This window comes from Nyctereutes procyonoides, unplaced genomic scaffold (assembly GCF_905146905.1).
Source record: "Nyctereutes procyonoides isolate TBG_1078 unplaced genomic scaffold, NYPRO_anot_genome, whole genome shotgun sequence".
Lineage (NCBI taxonomy): Eukaryota > Metazoa > Chordata > Mammalia > Carnivora > Canidae > Nyctereutes > Nyctereutes procyonoides.
The window spans coordinates 8,199,542-8,226,940 of record NW_026575037.1 but is presented as its reverse complement, the minus strand read 5'-3'; the positions used below and the strand labels follow the sequence as shown (position 1 = coordinate 8,226,940).

General features: G+C 36.0%; 1 protein-coding gene across 4 annotated transcripts in view; it reads left to right on the top strand.

Moving 5' to 3' along the window:
- The window catches only part of HMCN1 (hemicentin 1), a 454,683-nt gene that overhangs the window by 142,521 nt on the left and 284,763 nt on the right, over nt 1-27,399 (top strand). The gene's annotated exons all lie outside the window — the stretch shown is intronic.

Sequence of the window (27,399 nt, the reverse complement as noted above, 5' to 3'; positions counted from 1 at the left end):
CCTAGTTCATTTCCCAGAGTTAGAAGTCTTTATGTTCTGACTCCCTTTCTGATATTTCTCACACATTTCTTCTCCCTTCCCTTATATTCCCTTTCACTATTATTCATATTCCCCAAATGAATGAGAACATACACTGTTTGTCCTTCTCCGGTTACTGTGGCCAAGTTCAAAAAGGGTGTTGCCTGAGTTCTCCTCTGGGATTTTGATGGGATCTTGTCTCACATTTAGATCTTTCATCTATTTTGAGTTTATCTTTGTGTATGGTGCAAGAGAGTGGTCCAGTTTCATTCTTCTGCATGTGGATGTCCAATTTTCCCAGCACCATTTATTGAAGAGACTGTCTTTCTTCCAGTGGATCGTCTTTCCTCCTTTATCGTATATTAGTTGAGCATAAAGTTCAGGGTCCACTTCTGGGTTCTCTGTTCTGTTCCATTGATCTATATGTCTGTTTTTGTGCCAGTACCACACTGTCTTGATGAACACAGCTTTGTAGTACAACCTGAAATCTGGCATTGTGATGCCCCCAGATATGGTTTTCTTTTTTAAAATTCCCCTGGCTATTCGGGGTCTTTTCTGATTCCACACAAATCTTAAAATAATTTGTTCTAAGTCTCTGAAGAAAGTCCATGGTATTCTGATAGGGATTGCATTAAACATGTAAATTGCCCTGGGTAACATTGACATTTTCACAATATTAATTCTGCCAATCCATGAGCACAGAATATTTTTCCATCTCTTTGTGTCTTCCTCAATTTCTTTCAGAAGTGTTCTGTAGTTTTTAGGGTATAGATCCTTTACCTCTTTGGTTAGGTTTATTCCTAGGTATCTTATGCTTTTGGGTGCAATTGTAAATGGGATTGACTCCTTAATTTCTCTTTCTTCAGTCTCGTTGTTAGTGTATAGAAATGCCACTGATTTCTGGGCATTGATTTTGTATCCTGCCACGCTACCAAATTGCTGTATGAGTTCTAGCAATCGTGGGGTGGAGGCTTTTGGGTTTTCTATGTAGAGTATCATGTCATTGGCGAAGAGGGAGAGTTTGACTTCTTCTTTGCCAATTTGAATGCCTTTAATGTCTTTTTGTTGTCTGATTGCTGAGGCTAGGACTTCCAGTACTATGTTGAATAGCAGTGGTGAGAGTGGACATCCCTGTTGTGTTCCTGATCTTAGGGGAAAGGCTCCCAGTGCTTCCCCATTGAGAATGATATTTGCTGTGGGCTTTTCGTAGATGGCTTTTAAGATGTTGAGGAATGTTCCCTCTATCCCTACACTCTGAAGAGTTTTGATCAGGAATGGATGCTGTATTTTGTCAAATGCTTTCTCTGCATCTAATGAGAGGATCATATGGTTCTTGGTTTTTCTCTTGCTGATATGATGAATCACATTGATTGTTTTACGAGTGTTGAACCAGCCTTTTGTCCCAGGGATAAATCCTACTTGGTCATGGAGAATAATTTTCTTAATGTACTGTTGGATCCTATTGGCTAGTATCTTGTTGAGAATCTTTGCATCCATGTTCATCAGGGATATTGGTCTGTAATTCTTTTTGGTGGGGTCTTTGGTTTTGGAATTAAGGTGATGCTGGCCTCATAGAATGAATTTGGAAGTACTCCATCTCTTTTTATCTTTCCAAACAGCCTTAGTAGAAGAGGTATGGTTTCTTCTTTAAACGTTTGATAGAATTCCCCAGGGAAGCCATCTGGCCCTGGACTTTTGTGTCTTGGGAGGTTTTTGATGACTGCTTCAATTTCCTACCTGGTTATTGGCCTGTTCAGGTTTTCTCTTTCTTCCTGTTCCAGTTTTGGTAGTTTGTGGCTTTCCAGGAATGCGTCCATTTCTTCTAGATTGCCTAATTTATTGGCGTATAGCTGTTCATAATATGTTTTTAAAATCGTTTGTATTTCCTTGGTGTTGGTAGTGATCTCTCCTTTCTCATTCATGATTTTATTAATTTGAGTCTTCTCTCTCTTCTTTTTAATAAGGCTGGCTAATGGTTTATCTATCTTATTAATTCTTTCAAAGAACTAATTCCTGGTTCTGTTGATCTGTTCCACAGTTCTGGTCTCAATTTCGTTGAGTTCTGCTCGAATCTTTATTAACTCTCTTCTTCTGCTGGGTGTAGGATCTATTTGCTGTTTTTTCTCTAGCTCCTTTATGTGTAAGGTTAGCTTCTGTATTTGAGTTCTTTCCAGTTTTTGAATGGATGCTTGTATTGTGATGTATTTCCCCCTCAGGACTGCTTTTGCTGCATCCCAAAGATTTTGAACGGTTGTATCTTCATTCTCATTAGTTTCCATGAATCTTTTTAATTCTTCCTTAATTTCCCGGTTGACCCTTTCATCTTTTAGCAGGATGGTCCTTAACCTCCACGTGTTTGAGGTCCTTCCAAACTTCTTGTTGTGATTTAGTTCTAATTTCAAGGCATTATGGTCTGAGAATATGCAGGGGATGATCCCAATCTTTTGGTATCGGTTCAGACCCTATATGTGACCCAGTATGTGGTCTATTCTGGAGAAAGTTCCATGTGCACTTGAGAAGAATGTGTATTCAGTTGAGTTTGGATGTAAAGTTCTGTAGATATCTGTGAAATCCATCTGGTCCAGTGTATCATTTAAAGCTCTTGTTTCTTTGGAGATGTTGTGCTTAGAAGACCTATCGAGGGTAGAAAGAGCTAGATTGAAGTCACCAAGTATAAGTGTGTTATTGTCTAAGTATTTCTTCACTTTGGTTATTAATTGATTGATATATTTGGCAGCTCCCACATTCGGGGCATATATATTGAGGATTGTTAAGTCCTCTTGTTGGATAGATCCTTTAAGTATGATATAGTGTCCCTCTTCCTCTCTCACTACAGTCATCGGGGTAAATTTTAGTTTATCTGATATAAGGATGGCTACCCCTGCTTTCTTTTGAGAACCATTCGAATGGTAAATGGTTCTCCAACCTTTTATTTTCAGGCTGTAGGTGTCCTTCTGTCTAAAATGAGTCTCTTGTAGACAGCAAATAGATGGGTCCTGCTTTTTTATCCAGTCTGAAACCCTGCGCCTTTTGATGGGGTCATTAAGCCCATTCACGTTCAGAGTTACTATTGACAGATATGAGTTTAGTGTCATCATGATATCTATTCAGTCCTTGTTTTTGTGGATTGTTCCACTGAACTTCTTCTTAAAGGGGAGTTTTAAGAGTCCCCCTTAAAATTTCTTGCATTGCTGGCTTGGAGGTCACATATTCTTTCAGTTCCTGCCTGTCTTGGAAGCTCTTTATCTCTCCTTCCATTTTGAATGAGAGCCTTGCTGGATAGAGTATTCTTGGTTGCATGTTCTTCTCATTTAGGACCCTGAATATATCCTGCCAGGTATCTGTGGAGCGGTCTGCTGTTACCCTAATACTCCTCCCCATAAAAGTCAGGGATTTCTTGTCTCTTGCTGCTTTAAGGATCTCCTCTTTATCTTTGGAATTTGCAAGCTTAATTATTAAATGTCAAGGTGTTGAACAGTTTTTATTGATTTTAGGGGGGGGATCTCTCTATTTCCTGGATCTGAATGCCTGTTTCCCTTCCCAGATTAGGAAAATTTTCAGCTATGATTTGTTCAAATACATATTCTGGCCCACTGTCCCTTTCGGCGCCCTCGGGAACCCCAATTAAGCGTAGGTTTTTCTTCCTTAGGCTGTCATTTATTTCCCTTAATCTGTCTTCATGGTCTTTTAATTGTCTGTCTCTTTTTTCCTCAGTTTCCCTCTTTGCCATTAACTTGTCTTCTATGTCACTCACTCGTTCTTCCACCTCGTTAACCCTCGTCGTTAGGACTTCTAGTTTGGATTGCATCTCATTCAATTGATTTTTAATTTCTGCCTGATTGGATCTAAATTCTGCAGTCATGAAGTCTCGTGAGTCCTTAATGCTTTTTTCTAGAGCCACCAGTAGCTGTAGAATAGTGCTTCTGAATTGGCTTTCTGACATTGAAGTGTAATCCAGATTTTGTAACTCTGTGGGAGAGAGGGCTGTTTCTGATTCTTTCTTTTGAGGTGAGGTTTTCCTTCTAGTCATTTTGCTCAGTGCAGAGTGGCCAAAAACAAGTTGTATTGGGAAAAGGAGAAAAAGAGAGGAGAGAAAGAAGGAAAGAAAAGAGAAAGAAAACAAAGAAAGGGCAAAAAAGCAGTGGAGGAAGCAAACAAATCAAAAAGAAAAAAAACCACGGGGGAGTATCTTCTGATTCTGTAGACTTTAAGTCCCTTGACTTCCCCTGGAACTGGTCCGTCCAGCTGGTCTTCTGGGGGAGGGGCCTGCTGTGCTGATTTTCAGGTGTTAGCACTTGGGGGAGCTGCTCTGCCCCTGCCTGCTGCAGGGCTCAGCGGGGGTTGTTTACCCCGTGGGGCCCCAGGAGGAACAACCGCAGTTGTTAAGGCAACTCTGGAAGCCTGGATTCAGCCTCCGCAGGAACTACGGGGCTCGGGGCTCTCGGTTCTCCGTCCGCAGGGCCTGGAGGCTCCGGCGCGGGGCCACTGATGTGCTCAGCTCGGGGCAGGAGCGTCCTCGCTGTCCTGGGCCCTCCTGGCCTCTGCCTGTCCCGGGGGAGGCCGGATCCTGGGCTGTGTCCCGGCGCCCTGTGCTCCGGGGCCTGCGCTGTGGGATTCGCGCTCCCGCCCTGCAGCCCCCTCCGCGGAGCCGCCGCCCGAGCCCCTCCGCCGGAGCCGTGCGCGCTGCAGCCCTTAGGGAGCTCGGAGCACTCTCCCGGGGCGCAGGTGTCTGTTAGTGTCCCAGGGAGCCCGATGGCATCCCCGCTCTCCTGGGTCCTGCCCCAGCTCCCTGCGAGCCCCTTTCCGCCCGGGAAGGTTGGTGCAGCTCCTGCTCCTCCGGGACGGGGCCCCTCCCCCTCGGAGGCCTTTTGTGTCTTTATTTCTTTTTCCCCATCTTCCTACCTTGATAGAAGCGCGAACTCTTCTCACTGTAGCGTTCCAGCTGGTCTCTCTTTACATCTCAGGCCGAATTCGTAGATTTTCAGGATGGTTTGAAGGTTATCTAGGTAATTTGGTGGGGGCAGGTGACTTGGGGACCCTGCTCTTCCGCCATCTGGCCCCTCCTCTGGCATGTGTTCTTGTAGTGACCGTTTATCATTTTGGATTCTCTTTTTTTATTCCTGGTAATATTTCTTGTTCTGAAATCTAGTTTTTCTTATGTTAATAAAGCAATCCCAGTTTGCTTGTATTTACTGTTTATATAATTTTTTTTTATTCTTTTGCTCTTAGTCTCTCTGTTTATATTTATAGTGTGTTTCTTATAGATAGCATATGATTTGGTCTTGCTTTTTTATTTCTTTTCCCCGTCTTCCTACCTTGATAGAAGCGCGAACTCTTCTCACTGTAGCATTCCAGCTGGTCTCTCTTTAAATCTCAGGCCGAATTCGTAGATTTTCAGGATGGTTTGAAGGTTATCTAGGTAATTTGGTGGGGACAGGTGATTTGGGGACCCTACTCCTCCGCCATCTTGCCCCTCCTCCAGTGGTCTTGCTTTTTTATATCCCGAGGGATACTCTCTTTTTAAAAATTGTAGTATTTAGACCATAATATTTAATGTAATTATCAATGTGCATGGGTTTCGCCTTAAATTAATTGAACATGTTTTGTCTCTCTTTAATTTCCACTTATTAACTATAGCTCAGTGTTTTATGTTGATAGTGGTTGATTTAAGCTTTAATATCGATTTTAACTTATCACAATATACCTGCAGTAAAATGACTTCACATATAAAAATAGCTTTTACAACAGTGTATTTTCATTTCTCTTCTTTTATCCATTAAGCTATCACATCAATTTTTTCTACATATATTATGAAACAGTAGATTGCTATTCATGTATAATGTTTTTATAGTCCATTATCTCTTAAATAAATTTTAAACATAGTATTTTATGATTATCCTTATATCCTTGGTACTCCCTCATTATATTAAGAAGGTCCAAATTTCAACCTGTTATTTTTTTTTTCTTCGTGCTAAAGTACTTCCTTTAATATTTCTTGTGATACAGGTTTGCTGGTGACAAATTATCTCAGCTTTCTTTCTTTCTTTCTTTCTTTCTTTCTTTCTTTCTTTCTTTCTTTCTTTCTTTCAATGTTATTTTTGCCTTTGCTATTTTCATTGTATATGGAATTCTAGATTGACTTTTTTTCTAACTGATTTGCTTAGTTTTTGCTAAGAAGTCTGCAGCTGTTCTTAGATTTGTTCTTTTATGGGTAATACCTCTTTCTCTGTTTGCTAAGATTTTTGTCTTTATCACTTATTTTTATCAGTTTGATTATGGAGTTCTTTTTGGTGCTTATCTTGCTTGGGTTTTGATAAACATTTGGAACTCTGGATTTATAGTTTTTATCAAATTTGAAAAAATTATGACCACTATATCTTCATATATTTTTTCTATTTTTATTCTCCTTTGGCATGTCAGTAACATATATTATAGACCATTTGATATTAACCCACAGATTATTGAGGCTTTGTTCATATTATTTAATTTTTTATCTCTGTGCATCATTTTGGATGGATTCTATTGCTGTTTCTTCAGATCATTAAACTTTACTTATACAGTGTTTAATCTTTTATTATTCCCATATGTATTTTTTCCAATAATGTATTTTTGTTTTTATTTTTGTTTATTTTCTATTTAGAGAGAGAGAGAGTGCACATGTATGAGCTGGGGTGGGGACCGGCAGAAGGAGAGGAAGAGAAAGAATCTGAAGCAGACTCCATGCTCAGGGCATAGGTGGGCGTGGGGTTTGATCTCATGACTTGAACTGAAATCAAGAGTTGGACACTTAATCAACTAAGCTATATAGGTACCCCATATATTTTGTTTTTAGAAGCTCCATTTTTAAATTTCTCTTCTCATTATGTTTATGTTTTCCTTTATATCATTCAGCACATGGAGTGTATTTTTAGCAACTGTTTTAACATTGTTGTCTGCTAGTTCTGTGATTTCTTCATTTGTGGGTTTATTTCAGTTGACTAGTTACAGGTCATATTTTCCTGCTTACTTGTAAGTCTAGTGATTTTCAATTATACGGTAGACATTGTTAGCTTTATATTGTTGAGTGTTGGATTTCATAGTATTCACTTAAAGATTACTAGACTTTAAATGATAGGAAATTGAGTAACTTCTGGATTTGGTTGATTCTTGAGGCTTGTTTTTAAGCTCTCATAGAGTGAGTAAAAATATCCATTCATTCTAGGGATAATTTAGTCCTACTTATAAGAGATGGACCTTATGAGGTCTCTATTAATTTCCCCATCAATTCAGCAAGGTTTCTCTGCTCTAGTTAAAAGGAACTCATAGGGGCAGCCCGGGTGGCTCAGCAGTTTAGTGCTGCCTTCAGGCTAGGGCCTGATCCTGGAGATCCAGGATCGTGTCCCATGTGGGGCTCCCTGCATGGAGCCTGCTTCTCCTTCTGCCTGTGTCTCTGCCTCTCTCTCTCTCTCTGTCTGTCTCTTGTGAGTAAATACGTAAAATCTTAAAAAAAAAAAAAAAAACTCATAAAATTACTGGTTCTTTGTGATCTCTAAGAATTTTTTATCTTATGTATCCCAAGTAATTTTCCTTTGGTGGGAAATGGTTCTCTCTTGTCCTTATGGGGTTTACCTTATGCATGGTGCAGATTGTTACTTAGACAAAAACTTAAGATGCTTCCTTTGCAAATATCTGGATCTTTTTGTCTTCATAGCTCTCTTTCCTCTATAATTCTTTCCTTAAAATTTAAGTTACTTTAGCCTCTCCAAATTCAAATATTTTTCTCCTCAGGTCCATTTGCTTTCCAGACTGGAAACTGCCTCCAGCTAGAAATCTTGGGCTCCTCTCATTTGTTTATAATCTCTTAAGGATCAAAATCCTTTATTATTGTCAGATTATGTATTTTAAGAAGCTATTTTCTCTATTGTTTTAATTGTTTTGGGGAGGGTAATTCCTATCTTGGTACTCCCTCATGAAGCAAAATTGATTTGAAAGTGTCTGAAACAGGTTGCTAAGCCAATCAATTCAACATTGTGTCTGTTTTGGAAAGCAAGTAGTGCTTTGCAGAGACTGTTTTATAGAGGACTCATGGGAGACCAAATAGAGGAAACTGCCAAAGGCATGATACCTCAGAATCAGAGCGTTTTAACGTTATCATTTCACATAATGGTCATTCTGCAGTGAACAGCATTTGTTGTTTTAAAGGATTCAATAATACTGATTTGGGGCAGACAAATGAAAATTACTATATATAAAGTGGTAAAATAGGCTAGTTACAAATAACAGAAAACCTAAAACCTTAAAATGTTATAAAGTTGAGCATTAATGATTAAGAAGTATATTATACTAATATATATTTAGAAATGGTTTATAATAATCAATGGAAAAATACTGTCCTTCAACGAGTTTTTATTTTGTATTTTGTCTGATAGTCATTCTTGTTTGAAACAAGAACTGTGAAAAACTTGAGGAATTCTAGGGGAACAAAAGTTATTAAAGGAGTTACAAATTCAGTATGTTAGAGAAGATTATTCATTATTCTTAAGAGTGAAGATAGGTTCCTAACTGACTTTATAAAGATAATATATAGAAAAGGACAACAAATTCATACAAGGAAGAACAAAGGACACTTGGATGGCTCAGTGGTTGATGTCTGCCTTCAGTTCAGAGAATGATCTGGGGTCCTGGGATCAGGCTCCCTGTGGGGAGTCTGCTTCTCCCTCTGCCTATGTCTTTGCCTTTCTCTCTCTCTCTCTCTCTCTCTCTCTCTCTCTCTCTGTGTTTAATGAATAAATAAAAATAAATAAAATCTTTTTAAAAAAGGAAGAACTAGAATTACTATAGTTTGCTTACATAACTACATACAGTTATAAGGACCATGATTATATAATTTTTGAAAATCATTTAACAACACTTACCAATATCTCTATTGAGTTAATGATATGATTGAAACAGAAAACTGGGTAATCTGATGCCATCATTTTCTGAAATTATTATAGTCCATAGGTAAATAGTAAGTCCTTCATTGTTAGCTATGTTAAAAACTACATTTCTTTCTTTTTTTTTAAGATTTTATTTATTAAAAAAAATTTATTTATTTATTCATGAGAGACACACAGAGAGAGAGAGAGAGGCAGAGACGCAAGCAGAGAGAGAAGCAGTCCCCATGCAGGGAGCCTTATGTGGGACTCAATCCCGGGACTCCAGGATCACGCCCTGGGCTGAAGGCAGGTGCTAAACCACTGAGCCACCCAGGGATCCCACAGAAAACTACTTTTCTACTTTTAAGTTGTGACCAAAGGTTTTTTTTTTTTTCCTAAACTATCAGCATGATTGTACTACATGTCACCGCATTAAAGGATTATGTTCCTATATTCAGTCCTCTAAATTAGGTCTCTTAAGATATAGGTTTCTAAGTTGTTATTAAGATTTAGAAACACAAGCATATGTCTATAACTAGATGGATCAGAAGATTTTGAATGTAGAACACATTATCCCCTTTAATTATATGTACTCTAAGTACAGGAAGGGCAACAGCAAGTCTTTCACCCTGCAATCCATTAAACTTCTAAGAAAAAATGGATTCTAGTTGTCTCTTTCACTCTGCCAGCAATACTGTGCTTTTCATACTTTTCCTAGCATTATGGTTCAAGAGAATTATTCTGTCATGCATCCAGTACCAAATTTAATTCAGAAATAGTCTCTTTGCAGTTGTATAGTCATTCAAGAAAGGATTCACCAGTTGGAAATCTTTTTTTTTTTTCCAGCTCTGAGGTAGAATTTAGTGATTCATCAATTGCATATAACATCCAGTGCTCATTACATCAAGTACCCTCCTTTGTGCCCATCACCCAAATACTCCATCCTCCCTATCCACCTCCCTTCCAGCAACCTTGTTTGTTTCCTGTAGTTAAGAGCCTCTTACAGTTTGCCTCTCTCTCTGTTTTTATCTTATTTATTCATCTTATTATTTGCACAAAATATATTTATAGATCAGACAGATTTCCAATCTTAAGTCACATGTTTCATGAAAAAGAAAAGCATGCAGTTTCTTTTTAGGTAGTGTTCACTGTAACATCAAATTTGGCTCTACATATGGAATGCATCATTAAGTTACACTATGGAAATTTTTATTTAATGCACTTTGTAATGTCAGCACTCTAGCCCAAGTCTTCATCACCTCACACCTGTATTACTGCAATAATTTCTTCTCTCTCTACTTGTAGTTTCTCCAATCCAGTCCAGTAAGATAAACTTCCTCAAACATCACTGCAATCACTTCTGGCTCATGTTCTAAAACCCAAACTTTGCTGCCAGTTGAATGGTATCCAAATTGTTTTCATTGGAATCCCAAAGCCTCCATAATCTGGTCTCACCTTGCCATCCAAATATGTCTCCAGATATTTCTTAATATCCTATTGCCTGCTCTAATTAGGCTATCTCCCTTCTGCCTCCACACAGTATGGAGTACTTTGCTGCCTCTGCACTTCTACTTCTAAAGCTTCTTTAACTTGAAATGACTTTCCAGCTTGTAATTTCTTTCCTTTCCTTTCCACCGTTCAAGGACCCTCTTCTATCCCACCTAATATGTAAATCCTTCCTGGAGTATACCTGCCCTGTGGATGCTTTCCTGGTCTGACTGTCTACAGTACTTACCCTCTGTTTTGGCATATTTCTCATCCATTATAAGAGATACTTAAAAAAAAAGTTAATATATTTTAAATGGAATTTATTTTGCAATCAGTAGCATGTGAAAGATTGATCAGAAGTGTTTTTTCCTTTCTAATTAGCACACAAAATAATAGTGCATCTTATAATTTATGGTGTCTTAAGAGCTGAAAGAAAATCAGTATATATATCATTACTTATTCTTTTTGAATGGTTTCCTTTGTGTCTGGAATGTTGCCCAGCATTATTATAAATTTTGCTACATGGAAATCTTTTACGTATTTCTTTCCATTTTACATCTTTTGAATATTTTATAATTCCAGGTGTATATTGGGCTTCTTGAATTTAATTAGTGAAATTTTATTTCAATTAAGGTATACTTAATAAATAAAATGAATATGCTTGGTTAGGTAAGTGCTTTTATGATAATTATTAATTTTTCTTTAAATTTTTCATTGAAGTATTATATACATGCAGAAAAGTGCACATAAGCATGTATTTGCACAAACTCAATACACCCTGAGTAACTGACACCTAGATTGAGAAACAAAACATTACCAGGCCCCAAGAAACCCTTTTTCAATCCACCTTCCAGTTACAAGTGTTATTCTTATCCTGTCCTCAGAAAGCATAGACTAGTTTGGGAAATTTTGTCCTTTGTATAAATGCAGTTAAACAGTGTGTGCACATTAGTATCTAGCTTCTTTTGTTCACAAGTGTATTTTTGAGATTCTCCTACATTGATGCTGTAGTAGATCACTTCTTCTCATTTGTATATTGAATCCTGTTTTATGAATATACCACAATCTGTTTATGCCTTCCATTGTTGATACATTGTTAGATAATTTCCAGTTTTGATCTAACCTACGGTAGTGCTTCTCTGAACATTCTAGGATGTATCATTTGTTGTACACATGTATTAATTTCTCTTGGTTAAATATCTAGGAGTGAGAGTGCTGGGTTGCAGTATATAAATCCCCCTTCCTTAGATGCCACCTATTTTCCAAAGTTGATTCAATTTACATTTGGATGTAATATATATTCATATAACTAGATGGATTATATATATATATATATATATATATATATATATATATATAAAGCACTTGGTGTTTTCTGTCTTTTTCATTTTAGCTATTCTGGTGGATGTGTATGGTATCATTGTTATTTTTTTGTACTGATAAAACGCTTCCAGCAAAATCTTTGGATTTTCCTTCAGAAGTATTATTGAATATAAGCATGTTAGGCTGAAATATAAGAATTTACACGAAAATAATCACTGAAGCTATAAACATTCCTCATTTTGGATATTTACCTATCATTCAATGTCTGTAAGACTAATTAACATCATTTGGGGTTTGTGGTGATGTATTTCTGGTGATATTTAACTATAATCATCTTTGTCTTTTTGGAAATTTCTTGACTATTTCATTTAGTCTCCAGAATTATGTTTGGTTCTCCTAACTTCTCAGTCAAGAATTAGTTATTCTAATTCTTGGGCATTGGGATCAACTTAATTAACATTTTGTTGATTTCCTCTTTAATTAATATGTTTGTTTACAGTGTGTCTGATTCATACCAATGTTATTTATTAGGTATATAAAGTTAGAAATAAAATGTTTGAGCTCCACTGGTGCTATAACTGTTATTTATTATTAATATATATTACAAGTGAAAGTCATGGTTGAGTTCTGTGCATTAAAGTTCTAATGAATTTATACTTCTCATTGATTTTTCATCTGTTCCAAGGTATTTTATATGCTTAAAGTATTAGATAATTAGCCTATAATTCCATTTCTCTGCCCTATGAGTGCTGAGAGAAATACTGTGGACATTTTTCTTGCCAATATTATTTCCTATTCATGTTCAGGCCAAGACATTTGGTTTCTTACTGAATCATAAAGCTATATTTTTTAATTGCTCTAAAATCAAAGATGCTGACTTCTGTATATTTAACTCCAGAGGTTTGTACAGATTGTGTGGCTAGTTACCATAAAAATTAATTATGACTTAGGAAAGAGAAAGGTGTACTTCCTCTATCACAGTGTTCCATTTATAAACCTAGACCTTAGAAAATAACCAAAGAATCAATGCAATAGTTTTATGAAACCATGATGAATTTCCAAGTATTTTTTTGTGGTATGGAAACTCAGTGTTGAGTTCAAACTCAGTGTTGAGTCCATGATGGATGCATGTTAAGAGGCTCTTACTTCATGAGCACATGTAATACATTTCTTACGTTGGCACCGAGTAACGAATATTTACTTGAGATTTGTGTCTTTCCCTGGGAGGCTAGATACTGATTAGTTTATTATCTATAAATTGTTGCATTTAGTTTATCTCCTAACTCCCAACTTATAGTCTCATTTAATAATAAAAAACAGTCTGCTTCAGGACATGGTCTAATTTCTTTTGTATTTTCAGATGTCTATTAGATAGATAAGTATATAATAAGCTCTCATAACATGTACTGAAATAAGTGTGTAAAACTATACGTGGAGTATAATCCTAATTATGTAATTAATAAATAAGTCTATGTGTAAGTGCATGCACACACACAGATATGGAAAGATATATCAAAATATTGAGTGATTATTTGCAGGCAGTACAACAGTGGGTGTTATTTGTTTTCTCCTTGTATGATTGTTTTCCAACAGCATATGTTACTGTTAATGATAAGAAAAAGTTTCATTATGAAACTTGAAAACAAGAATGTAATATAAAATTATTTATGTTAGATACAGAAACAGCACAACTTTTAGAACTGATCCCTCAAAACTTTTGGCCAAATTGAATTTCAGTGTTATGCAATTGATAGAGAAACCAGGTTTCTTCTAATTGTTTCAATACATAAATCAGTTTAATAGTCATGAACAGAACAGTTTTATAGTCATTCTGTTCTGGTGAAGGAATCCAAAACTAATTAGTTTACCTACTCTGAATTGATAGGTACACTAAAATTTAAGAGTTTTTTTCTCATTCTTTATAGAAAGTAGTCATTTATAATTGGTATAATATTGTGTCTTTATAGTAAATTTTAGATCTATTTTCATGTGGTTTTAGTTTTCCTTTTTCTTCTTGCTAGTTGAAGTATTTGCCTTTTGATGTGATGCCTCTTAAGCCATACTTTCCTTTCAAATTTCTGATCATAATTAAACAGCATCATCATACTTGTTTCTCAAGCCAGAAATCTGAATCATTCCAAACCTTCCTTTTTCATGTCTCACATTTAATTGCCACCTAAGTAATGTTGAATCTAAGCTATCCCTGGCGTCTATTTCTTCTTCTTCCTTCCTACCATCTGTTGATTCTTTATTGTTTTTTGACTAGCTTAGTTTAACTGCCACATTGCTGATCCCTCTGCTTCCATTCTTCCCTGACCCTCCCAATTCATCTTCCATATTCTTCCAGTATGATCCATCTTATATATAAGTTTAATTGGGATACTCTATTTCTAACTTCCTTCTGCGATTTCCATAGGTCTTTAGAGTAAGGTCTAGCATCTAGCATGGCGTGTAAGAACTTCTAAGTCCTTCTCCCCTTTATTTCTTACCACTTTGTATGCACACCAGCCACTATACACTTCTGTACCTCTCAGATATGCCGTGTCGTATCTTAACCTCCATGCCTTCGAACTTGTTATTCCTTCTGTCCCCAGTGCTCTCCCTCTGCTTGTTCATGTGACTCCTGTTCATCCTTCAAAACCCATCTCAAGAGGATGGCCACTTTTCCAGACAAACCCAGAGTTAATCTTCTGCACAATCATACCTGATATACACTTTTATTACTTTACCTCTTAGAGTCCTGTCATTGTTTATTTACATGTTTATTTTCTCCACTAGACTATGAATCCCCCCCCCACCAAGAATATATTCATTTATATTCATTCATTCTTTACCACTGGTGATTTCCTATACCATGAGATTGTGCTTCTGTTTTCTGCCTGGCTTTTAAAAGATAAGGTCCTCATTTTGGTTTTTAACTCATTTCCTCTCCTCCAGGGTATATGCATTCACTTTTCCTTTTTATAGGTGTTGAAGATTGCAGGACAATACTCATTCACCCACCCTGCCTACTCGTCAATTAATTCTGTAAAATGGGAAAAACACACAGTTGTTCAATAAGGATCGTAATGATATTGTTCATGGGAAAAATGAATGGGAAATGAGAGAAATGCCTTCTGCCCTTGTTTCATATTTACCCCACACCCAGTCACAGACCCATGTTGACTGGTCTTCAAGCAGCAAACAATCTGACATTGATAGTAAGTGGGCAGGGACATAATTAAAGTGTCCTTCAAAGAATGAGAGTGGAGGCAATTAAAGTGTCCTTCAAAGAATGAGAGTGGAGGCAAGATTGCAGTGAAGGTAACGGAACTTAAATCCAAGGATCTTTGTTTTGTGTGAACCCCTTCCAAGGCTCTGGGAAATGAACTGTAATGTGTTCAGAGTTAAAAAGATGTGGGGAACCAAGTTGGGAAAGTAAGATATATAAACTGTGGTTGGCTAAGATTATTGTATCCTTCACTCTGACTTCCCCTTTGACACGTGTGCCCTTATTTCCAGAGATCTTGATTATTTTTTTTAGATCAGTAGCTCTAGCAATACTACAAACACCAAGTGTGTCAGTGTATGAAGTTGAAAGTTTTAAAGCATCTCAGATAAGAACTTTAAAATGCTTTTTGCTAAAGAGTATCAGAGAAAAGATTGAATTATCATTCTATTCTCTCTATAGAAAATATCACACATTTTTTTGTTATGAGAATAGACATTCAAATAAAATCAGTCAAAAATGCAGGGAAAAAGTATCATAGATTCTTGTTAATTAACAAGAACAAAATTGTTATTAGTTTCTAGATTTGTCAGGTTTTAATAGTTTGAAATGTATGTGTCTTATTTTTTATTGCAGGTAACTATTTTTGTTCTAACTTTTATAGTTGTGACTTTGTATTTTTTTTCCTTAAGTAGGGCCCCCAAACTGAATAAGTTTTAGGCCAAATTTGGGGTCTGTCCCTACATAGGAGGTTTTGGGGGAAACATCAATGTTCCTTGCTGAGGCATCTTTCCATTTCTTCTCAGTCAGAAACCCAGAACTGTCTCCCGACCCCTGCTCAAAAACATGCATTTACTAAGAGTGAAACAGAGGATATGTTACACTAGTTCATGATAGCAAATGCCAAATACATATGTTCTCTAGTTGCTTAAACTCTGGCCTTGTTAAACTACCATAGGAAGTTCACATACTCTTTCACTTTGTGTATCTAGTATAGAACTATGACTTGGGAGAATGACTGTATTTAAATGTTTATTGACTTAATATAAAATCCCTTTTCAGGCCATAAATCAGTTTTATTCTTTCTTCAGTTGTTAATAAACTATGATAATAAGGTTTAAAATAAACAGAGAGAGTATTCAGTCCAAAGACCCTCATAGCCTATGGGTTGGATGCTTTTTCTTTATCCATTTCTCTCCCATTATTTCCTCCTCCCACAGTGTTCTCCTCCTGTCTCTATTTCACCTTTACTTTGAAATCTATTCTTTTTCAGATGAGTTACCTGTTGGTATCCTGATGGGTCTTTCTCTGACTTAATCCATTGCTTTCATTTACTTCCCAAATTTGATTCTTGCTTTACTTTTCTATTTTACCCTTAGGACCTCCTAAGATTTGTACAGTTGTTTCCAACTACCATCTCTGGAGTGATGATTTAGTCATAGGAGCTAATAAAGTTTTACTGTAATTTAAAAGGGAGACTGAAGATGTTTGGCAAGTGCTGAATATTCACCTATATTATTGCTAATGTTACTGTTAAAATTCAGGCTGTCATATAAATTGAAGGGTCCTTGCTAAAGATTAGAGGGAATCTGGAAAGAGTTAGTGTTACTGAGGTTTTTGTGCATGGTGCCAGATTTTAAAAGCTGTATAATGCTGAAGTTTTACCATGTCTATAAAGCATTTCCCAATAATTTTAGCCCATGTTGATGGCTTTTCTTCCTGACTGCCTAAAGCACACATTGTTACTAGAATTTATGCCTTGTGGAACCTTTGAATAATTGGACCTTTAAAATCCTCTAGTTTATCTCCTCATTGAATGTACTTAAAGCTCTACTATCTGACATTTGAATGTATACTTTGTAAAGCTTTGTTTTTGAGTGTGTTATTAATTCTTAGGAGGGTTTTTGGGAATGTGGAAACTGTGATGAGATCTTGAGAACGTTACTGTAAAATCAACACATAATTAGAGCAGAGATATACAAAAGGCCTCTTTTAGTCATGTATAGCCTGGGACCAATGAAGCTTGCCTATCACTTGACTAAATGTTAAAATATCTAAATAATGTAGAAATCAGGATGGGTGCAAGTCAACACACAGCATAGTTAATTAAGTCATTAAGGGAAATGTTTGCAGTGCCCACCAAAATTCTGTCTAAAAGTGAGGGATCTTCAGCCAGCTGAACTGGGGTCTATTTGGTCCAATATGGTTATGATTAGGGAAGAAAATAATTGTAGTCTATAGGCTGTAAGATTTTCCCCTCTCGTTGAAAAGAGCATTGGTATTGTGCTAAGCCCTATACTAAGAACTTAACAAATTTTACTTCATTGAATGTTTTCCATAACCTCTAAATATTTACATTTTTTAGTGTGTAACTCATTGCCAGTAAGTATAAGATTCCAAAAAAGGCAAACATCCTGAATCTCATGCTGTTAACTACTGTAGGATTATAATGTAGGGAGGAATTCTTTAGGTGCCCATCACCCTTCATATTCCTACCTTTGAAGGTAATCTTAGATTCCAAATGACTCAGGGAAGAAAGAGGGAAGGAAAGTGAGGAAGGGGAAGAAGAAGAAGGGAAGGAGGAAGAAAAGAAAGGAGGAAAGGAGAAGGGGAGAGAGGAAAACAAGTAAGTTAGATTTTGGGCTTCTAAGGGCCTAGGTCCTAGCAATTTAGAAGTGATTTAATAGATTTCAAGCATAATTTTGACTCTATGCAATTTTCAAATTATGCCCTGGTTTAAAATGACATCCTCTGCACATGCTTAAAATGCAAATCCACTGTGCTGTCATGTGCTTGTTGAGTTTGGAAAAAAATAGGGGAAGTGATTTAGATGTATTGAACACTTAATAGCATTTGGCTGATTAGTATCACAGTGCCAATGCTCTTTTCAATGAGATGGGAAAATCTTACAGCCTATAGACTACAATTCTTTTCTTCCCTAATCATAACCATATTGGACTAAATAGATCCTAGCTCAGCTGGCTGAAGATCCCTCATTTCTAGACAGAACTTTGGTGGGCACTGCTTCATATAGCCAAGAGTGAAACCACAACTAGTCTATATATATAGACATACATTCATATATGTATGTATATACAGATACAGATGTATGTCTATATACAAAGACATGTATTTATGTACTTATGTATTTTTATAATTTCTTTTCCTTTAATAACAAGGAAGAGTTTTATGAAACAATTGAATTCATTGAGACTTTTCCATTCTAAAATAGATAGGTATTTAGTAGAGGAAGAAGAATGAAACGAACAAGCCAAAAAACCCAGGCAAACATAAAAGGATTCAATGGAAGACATGACTGAAAAAAACTCAGTCTTTTTTTTACAGCTTTATTGGGCATAAGTGAGAAATAAAACTGTAGGATATTTTAAGTGTACATTGTGATGGCATGATATACATAAACATCATGAAAAGACATCCAGTAACTCACACATTTATCTTTTAAAAATTATCATTTGGTAAGAACATATTTAAGTTTTAGTTTTTTAGTGAATTTTAATTATGCAGTACAGTGTTATCAACATGGTGTTATTCATATGTAGTATCTGAAAAAAAAAAAAAGAGTCACATTCTTAGAGAAGTAGAGGGTAGAAGAATGGTTGCCAGCGCTGGAGAATGTGGGAAATAGGGAGAGGTTGATAAATGGATACACACTTTCAGCTATAAGATGAGTAAGGTCTGTGAATCTAATGTATAAAAGTCAATCTTTTATATTTTTATTATTTTAAAGTGTATTTTCTGGCAAACTGAATTTCCTCAGTCATTTGTGACACATTGAAGTTGTGACATGTATGAATTTTATGAAGATAAATTAATGAAATATACTTTGATACTTTAAAATAGCCAGCAGGAATGATTTTACCCTTCAAGAATGTCTGAAGTGTGCTTTTATTTTTTCAGCTGTTGCACATTAGAGAACGTCCATCCTGTTGAAGGTGTGGTAAATTTACACACATTTTAGGTATTCATAGTTGAAAGTTGAGGGTCACTTTTATCATCAGTCCTCTGTAGTATACCCACTGAACCCAAATTTCTGAGTGCTGTTCCCATTTTGAACCCTTCCCCAACCCATATTAATCTGTATGACAGGTAAAATTTTCATTCCACCAGAAAGTCATTAAAAACAAAATCAACCTTGTAACACCGATCATTTCTTATTTTGCACTTTTAGCACTAGCATTGTATAGACCTGTCCTGTGAATCACCAATCACATTTGTTTGTGAGCACTTACTACTAGAAAAGCTGACTGTCCAATTTTCCAAATTAAGTAAGTCTTAGGTACACAAAAAGTAATACAAATGGATATTATCAGCAGAGGACCTTCTCAGAAGATCTCCAAGTGTGACATTTCTGTGGTGAATTTGCTAAAATTTGTAAACTGTGAAATTGGGGGTTTGCAACACTCTGTGAGTGGACCCATCCTCAGGAAGAGACTCGCATTAACCAAGCTTGTAGCAGTTTTGTGTAAAATCAGAATGCCAACTCATTCATCTATGATGAGAAACCTAATTGCCATAAGTCTAGAACACTTGTATTGACATGGCTAGTGCATTCACTCCCTGTAGGCATGTATCCAAAGGGGGAAGATTGTCATCTGAAGGTTTCCTGGAATCAGAACAAGGGGAAACTTATTCCAAGGCTCTATTCCAAGCCATTATGTATGGATATCTAAGTTTCTTATCACAGGATGATGTATTTCCTCCTTTGTGTAAGTTCTTGGTGGGAAGGAGCTGCAAGGGAAATGTCATGGCTTTAAATTCCATGATATCTCCTACCTAGATCTCTCAATTGAACTCCAGTTCTATATATCCAACCACCTCCTTTGTACTTCCACCTGGATGTCTAATAAGTAAGTGTCTTAAATTTAGCATGCCAAAGCTGAGAGCCTCCATCTCATGCTCATTGCACTGCCCCATTAAATCAACTCTCTCTTCAGTCTTCTCAGTCTCAGTGAATGGCAACAGAGATGTATCATCATCACAGCCCCATGTCCAGTCCTCCGGAAACTGGACTGACTTCAGTAAACATCCAAAACTGGTCACTTCTCATTGCTCCACTGCTGCAACCCTGGTCTGGGTCACCCTGGGTCATCTCCCATCCAGATTACTGCCATGTTCATATCTGATCTCCTCGCTTCTGTCCTTGTACCCCCTAGAGTCTAATTTCAACACAGAGACTAGAGAGATCTTTTTAACACATGTCCTATCATATAACTCTTAAGCTATCAAGGCTTAGTTCAAATCTGCTTTCTAAACACAGGAATATGCAGGCTCACAGTACTACATACTTACTCTTGAAATGTAAGTGAGTAGCATAGTTTACATGACCACATACCAGTTATATAATTGGGAATTCTCTGAATTAGTGTTTATGTAGAGAACAACATTTCTTAAAGGGAAAGTAATAAAATGTGCTATTTTGAAGCTTACGTGTATTTTTAATACTCAATAAGACAATTGGTTAGATTTCAGACCAACAAAGATTTTTTTTTCAAGGGGGAATCTTTGACTGCCATTGTTTACTATGACATGGAGATATTTTTAAAAATAGACCTACTTTTAGTAAATTTTATTATTGTTTTCCCACAGACAGTGCACTTCTTTATTGCCTTCATCCGGAGTGGACTGTTGACAATGCTAGCTTTTAGTGTACTCTTGGCTTGGGCTCTACCCCAGATGTAACTAAGAATCATTAAACATTTTTTAGTAGAAAAGTGCATCACAGTTTAGGACAATACACTGAGCATTTGTATTCTCATCTTGCTTATTTATTACTAGAAAGTAAAAGCTAGTTAATTTGTTTTTAATGTCTATCCCATTGCTCCAACTAGATTTTCATGTTTTATAAGGCAAGAAATGTGTTTCTATTCCTTCGGTATTCTTTATAATGTCCTGTACTATCCTTGAGCATCGCTCAATAACTACTTCGTGACTCTAAGAATATTCTGAATTATGGACTCCATGCTATGCTGCAGAGTAAAAATGAACTTGGACCTGGGGGGGAAAGGCTCTCCTGGTTATCCAGAGGATCATCTCTCTCTTTTAGCCAGAGGAGGGTTGAATGAAGCCTGCCTCTGCTACTATAGAGGATCTACCACAAAAAGGTTGTCTTGGAAATGTAGCAAGTTTTTTTCACATCAAGTAGAATATATATTTAAAGACTTCAATATTTTTATATAATTTAATTTTTTGATAATTTGTTGTCCAATAGTGATAAAAATGTACAGCTGATCTGATCACTGTTTTACCTGCCACTCTCATTAAAAAAATCTGCATTGATTTTTGTTTTTCAGTAGCTTTATTTCTGATTTATTCTTGAAAACTGCCATTTTTTCTTTATTATACCTCAGAAAATGTACAAGATTACTGGGATCAAAAGGCCAGCCTTGCTTCTTTCTAGTTGTGTCACTTACAAATTGGATCTGTGCCTCAGTTTTGTTTTTTTTTTTCATCTATAAAATGGAGATAATCAATCATACCTGTGTCTAAGAGTAGTTAGAGTTTTTGCATTTGGCAACAGAATAGAGAGCCCAGAAATAAACACACACACACACACACACACACACACACACACACACATATATATATATATAGAGAGAGAGAGAGAGAGACCACTAATTTATGTTAAAGGAGCCAAGAATATGTAATGGGGAATAGACAAGCTCTTCAATAAATGATAAGGGAAACCTGGACAGTCACCATGTAACAGAATGAAACTAGACCACTGTCTTATACCATACATAGAAACCAATTCAAAATGGAACAAAAACTTTTATGTGAGACATGAGAGCATAAGACCCCTAGAAGAAAATAGCTAGTGAGCTCCTTGACATTGGCCTTGGTGATGATTTTTTGAATTTGTCACCAAAAGCAAAAAATAAATTGCTTGGACTGCATCAAACTAAAAGGCTTCTGCACAGAAGAAATCATCAGCAACATGAAAAGGCAACCTATGGAATGGGAGAAGATAGTTGTAAATCAAATATCTGATAAGGAGCTAATGTCCAAAATATATAAATAACTCATGAAATTCAATAAAAAAACCAAACTTACTAAAAAAATGGTCACAGGGTCTGAATAGACATTTTTCCAAAGAAGACATATAGATGGTCAACAGGTATATAAAAAGATGTTTAACATCATTAATCATCAGGGAGGTGCAAATCAAAATCATTATGAGATACTACTTCACACCTGTTAGAATGGTTCTTACCAAAAAGACAAGAAACAACAAATGTTGGGGAAGATGTAGAAAAAAGGGAACCATTGTGCACAATTAGGGGAAGTGTAAATTGGTGCAACCCCTATGGAAATTAGTATGGAGGTTCCTCAAAAAAATGAAAAATATAACTATCATGCGATCTATCGATTACACTTCTGAGTTTTTATCCAAAGAAAATGAAAATGATTACTTGAAAAGATATATGCATCTCCATGTTCATTGTGATATTATTTGCAATAGCCATGACATGGAAGCAATCTGAGTTTTCACTGACAGATGAATTAATAGAGAAGATGTGGTATATATGTACATGGGGATATTATTCAGCCAGAAAAAGAAGGAAATCTTGCCATTTGATGGACCTTGAGGCCATATTTCATTATCTAAGTGAGATAAGTCAGACAAAAGAAGACAAATACTGCATGATCTCACTTATATGAGAAATCTAAATCAAAAACAAAAACAAAAACCTAATTCATAGGTGCAGAGAACAGATTGGTGGTTGCCAAATGTGGAGGGTGGTAGAGGGGTGAGAGAAATGGGTGAAAGAGGTCAAAAGGTACAAACTTTTAGCTATAAAATAAGTCTTGGGAATGTAATGTACAGTATAGTAGCTACAGTTAATACTGTAGTGTATATTTGAGAGTTGTTAAAACAGTACATCTTAAAAGTTCTCATCAAAAGAGAAAAAATTGTAACTGTATGATGATGGGTAGTAACTAGACTTACTGTGATTATTTTGCAATGTATACAAATAATGAATGAAACTAATATAACATTATATGTCAATTATATTTTAGTACAGAAACAAAAAATGTTCTTCCAAACAGCTAAACAAAGCTCTTTAAATTTTGTTCTGGAAGGCTATGCTAAGTGATTTTACTTCCATTTCTGCTTAATGCATTATACATAACAAGGTATCCTTGTTTTGCAGTTTGGGTTTTTTTTTTTAAGATTTTATTCATTTATTTATTTGAGAGAGAGAGAGAGAGAGAGAGGAGAGAGAGCACAAGCAGTGGGGAAGGGAAGGCAGAGGGAGAAGCAGGGTCCCCACTGAACAGGGAGCCCCACGTGGGGCTCGATCCCAGGACCCTGGGATTATGATCGGAACCCAAGGCAGAGCCTTAACTGACTGAGCCATCCAGGTGCCCCTGGTTTTGTGCTTTGAAACAATACTTATATCTCATTCCAGAGTGGAATAGACATATGAACTTCCTTTTAAGCATTGATCATTATATATATTTAAATACTTAAACTAATTGAGTATCTTCAGGAACACAGGGACTTATATAAAACATAATTACTGAGCTAGAATCAGTCTGGTTAGGTGTTTAAAAGGCACAGGATTTTTTTTTTCAAATATAAGTTTCAGCATCTGTAAAGTAAAGGAGCTATATTAGATGGTCTCAAAGGCCCTTTGAGATATAAACTGCGACAAATCATTAGAGAAACATTTTTGCATTAAAATTTTTAAGATATAATTAATGGTTCCCTTATGGTTTGAAACAGTTTTTTTTTTATGTTAGTAAAAAAGCATCAATCCAAAGATTCTCACATTCTAGTTCTGTTCCATTTGTCATTAAAACAGAAGATAATTTCCAATCTCAGGAGAATGTTTCTCATGGTTAGACAATTAAAGATTTTTTTCTTATATGTGACAACATAAGAGGCCAGAAATCTCACTGATGGTGATTCTATAGTTTGCAGTGATCCACTTTTTTTTAATTTTTTTAAATTTATTTATGATAGTCACACACACAGAGAGAGAGAGAGAGAGAGAGAGAGAGAGAGAGAGGCAGAGACACAGGCAGAGGGAGAAGCAGGCTCCATGCACCGGGAGCCAGACGTGGGATTCGATCCCGGGTCTCCAGGATCGCGCCCTGGGCTAAAGTCAGGCGCTAAACCGCTGCGCCACCCAGGGATCCCCAGTGATCCACTTTTACTCATATGCTGGTAAAATTATATTTTCTAACAAAATGAATTGCATCTGTTTTTAATTTGATTTTTTCTTATAAGAGGATAAAAAAGTGGCTTTTCAGAAGTCTGTACTGTATCTTTCACAAGTAATATTATGATACAGAGTAATCCCTTTGTGAAAGCGTCATAAATGTTGATAAATTGGAAATGGTATTGAGTAAACCCAAAAGTGCTTATATTTCATACCGCTTGAACACACTTGCCTTATGAAAATGCAGCTAAATTAGACAATCTTCCATTTTTATAAGAATGCCTAAGACTTAGTGATTTCTATGCATACCTAATAGACAACAGATAGGTTTCCAGTGATACATCCTAATGCCTCTGCATTGAGTTTGAAAGATGCATTTGAGGAGCCACCCAGAGATATACCATACATTTAAGAAGAATGTGTAAAAAATTTCTCCATTTATTTTGCATTTCACTGTTAAAGTTGAACTACTATGCACTTCTTGTTTTCTAATTCTTTTTCTCCTTTTCAGTTGATAATTAGTTATAGCCATATTATATATTTTGCCAAACAAATGTTCTGTTGATTTATCCACTTTTACTTGTCCTCTTCCCTTTTTCATCTATACGCTAGACATGATTCTCAAGGTTTATAATTATCAGTCAAATTTATCAATTGCTTTCTCAGGCAGTACACCAATCTTTTTCATTTTCTTGAGTTAGGCAGCCATGTTCTATGTATAAGAAATAATGATGTCAACACTCTGATTATTAAAATGTGTTTTATTTGTGGTTAATTAGTGTTCACAAGTCTGATTTCTGTAGCCACATGGACAGATTTGATCAGATGATCCATATATTTCTATTCAAGCATGAACACCGAGAACCCATTTTTTAAATTTGACATCTGCTGCTTTAGACAGTTATGTTGATGTATGCTACATTTCTTTTTTTTAAATTTTTATTTATTTATGATAGTCATACAGAGAGAGAGAGAGGCAGAGACATAGGCAGAGGGAGAAGCAGCCTCCATGCACTGGGAGCCCGATGTGGGATTTGATCCCGGGTCTCGAGGATCGCGCCCTGGGCCAAAGGCAGGCGCCAAACCGCTGCGCCACCCAGGGATCCCCTATGCTACATTTCATATGTAAAATTTCAGGTGCCTTATAAGGTTAACATTTGAATACATGTAATATTTTATTTTTAGAGGTAATTAATTGTAACAAATTTGATTTTTCTATTCAATTTATAAGGTTTTTTGTTTTTGTTGTTGTTTTTTTTTTTTTATAAAATACCACTTTCACTGTATGAGTCCTCTGCTTAGAGCCTTTCAGTAATTTTTCACTGGATTGTTTAGGATAAAATCCAAATATCATATCCTGACTTGGTGGCAATTCATAGTCTACCCTTGACACAAACTCCCAGCCTCATCTGCTTCTCTTTCTTCTGAACACTTAACTGTAGCCACTGGGCTTTATTCATGTTTTCAACATATTTGGAATACTTGTCTTCATGTATTTTTTTCAGATCCTCTCTTCTTAGAATGACTTTGCCTCTCTTTTTTTCATTTACAGAAATATTATTTGACTTTTATGAATGAATTTTTTTCACTTGGCCTATGAAGCCATTGCTGAAATATTCATTTAGGGGAATAGAAGGGAATTGAAATATAGTGGGAAGGAAACATATGAATATGTACTATTTGGCAACATATGATGGGCACTTTACATACGTTATTTCAACAAGGGATCTCTGTTTCATGAATTACCATGATATTATTTTATTTAAGAAGACATCATCATTATCATCATTATGACCAACTTCATGAACATTGGTGCATATCCCACTTTTATCATGTATAGAGCATGCCCCTTGGCATTGGGTATACAAAGATGAAAGTGATGTTTTTGGTTCTTGACCCTAAAGAAAAGACAGGAAGATTTATTAAAAATTAATAATATATAAAATATGCAAAAAAACTTAGTGAACACTAGTTCAGAGAGGGAGAGTATTACTAAATATTGACTAAATTCTTGCTCAGAAACTGGAAAAGTACCTTGAACCATAAAAATTTGTTTTATGAATGAATGTAATTGCCTTACCATTATTACTTATATGAAAATTTGTGTTAGCCACTTTCCTCTTCCTGAGGACAAACATCAAGGGATAGTTTTTATGGTGAGTGAAGTTATTACACAGTATTTGGTTTTTTGATTAACGGACTTGTGACTACGACTATTGTAATTTTAAAAATGTTTTTGTTTATTTTATTTAATTTTAAAAAAGATTTTATTTATTTATTCATGAGAGACAGAGAGAGAGAGAGAGAGAGAGAGAGAGAGAGAGAGAAACAGAGACACAGGCAGAGGGAGAAGCAGGCTCCGCAGGGAGCCTGACATGGGACTTGATCCCAGGTCTTCAGGTTCATGCCCTGGGCTGAAGGCGGCACTAAACCGCTGAGCCACTGGGGCTGCCCTGGTTTTGTTTATTTTAGATAGTTAGGCTGTAGGTTAGTATTCAGCTCTGTTTAGTGTTTTATGAATAATTATAAGGGAAATTACTCATAATAGGATATAGTCTTGAAAGATGTATGAACCAGAGAAAGATCAGAGGTAAATTAAAGATTATCATGATTTAGAATTATTGTAGTAAGTTCAACTAATCAGTACATGTCTAGACATGCACTGTTTGTTTAATGAGAAATGATATTTGCTGTCACAGAACACTTCTGAAAACTAGAAGTCTTCCTTGCTCACTGTGAGGCATTAATATGTTTTTATAACCCATTTCTTAATTTTTCCCAAAGACTAGTTTTCAAAATACACTACGTAAGTTGGTTCTAGGGGCACCTGGGTTGCTCAGTGGTTGTGCATCTGCCTTTAGCTCAGGTCATGATCCTGGGGTCCTGAGATCGAGTTTCACATTGGGCTACCTGTGGGAAGCCTGTTTCTCCCTCTGCCTATGCCTCTGCCTCTCTCTCCATGTTTCTCACAAATAAATAAAATCTTTAAAAAAATGATTCTAATCTGAAATTTTTTAATGTTTTAAAAATACAGTGGTTTTTTTTTCCATTGTTTTTGGTACTTGTTTATTTTATCATAAAAATGAATATTTTGTTGGCATTGCATTTATTTTTTAATATTTAATATACTACAATATATACTACAATATTCTGCATGTAATTACAGTATACTATATTCTAATAATTTGTAGACCCAATATATTGAAATTGGATTAGATAATTTGCTAATTATCTTTTTAAAAATTGAATCTTGAAGGAAGTCCAGAAAGAATAAAAA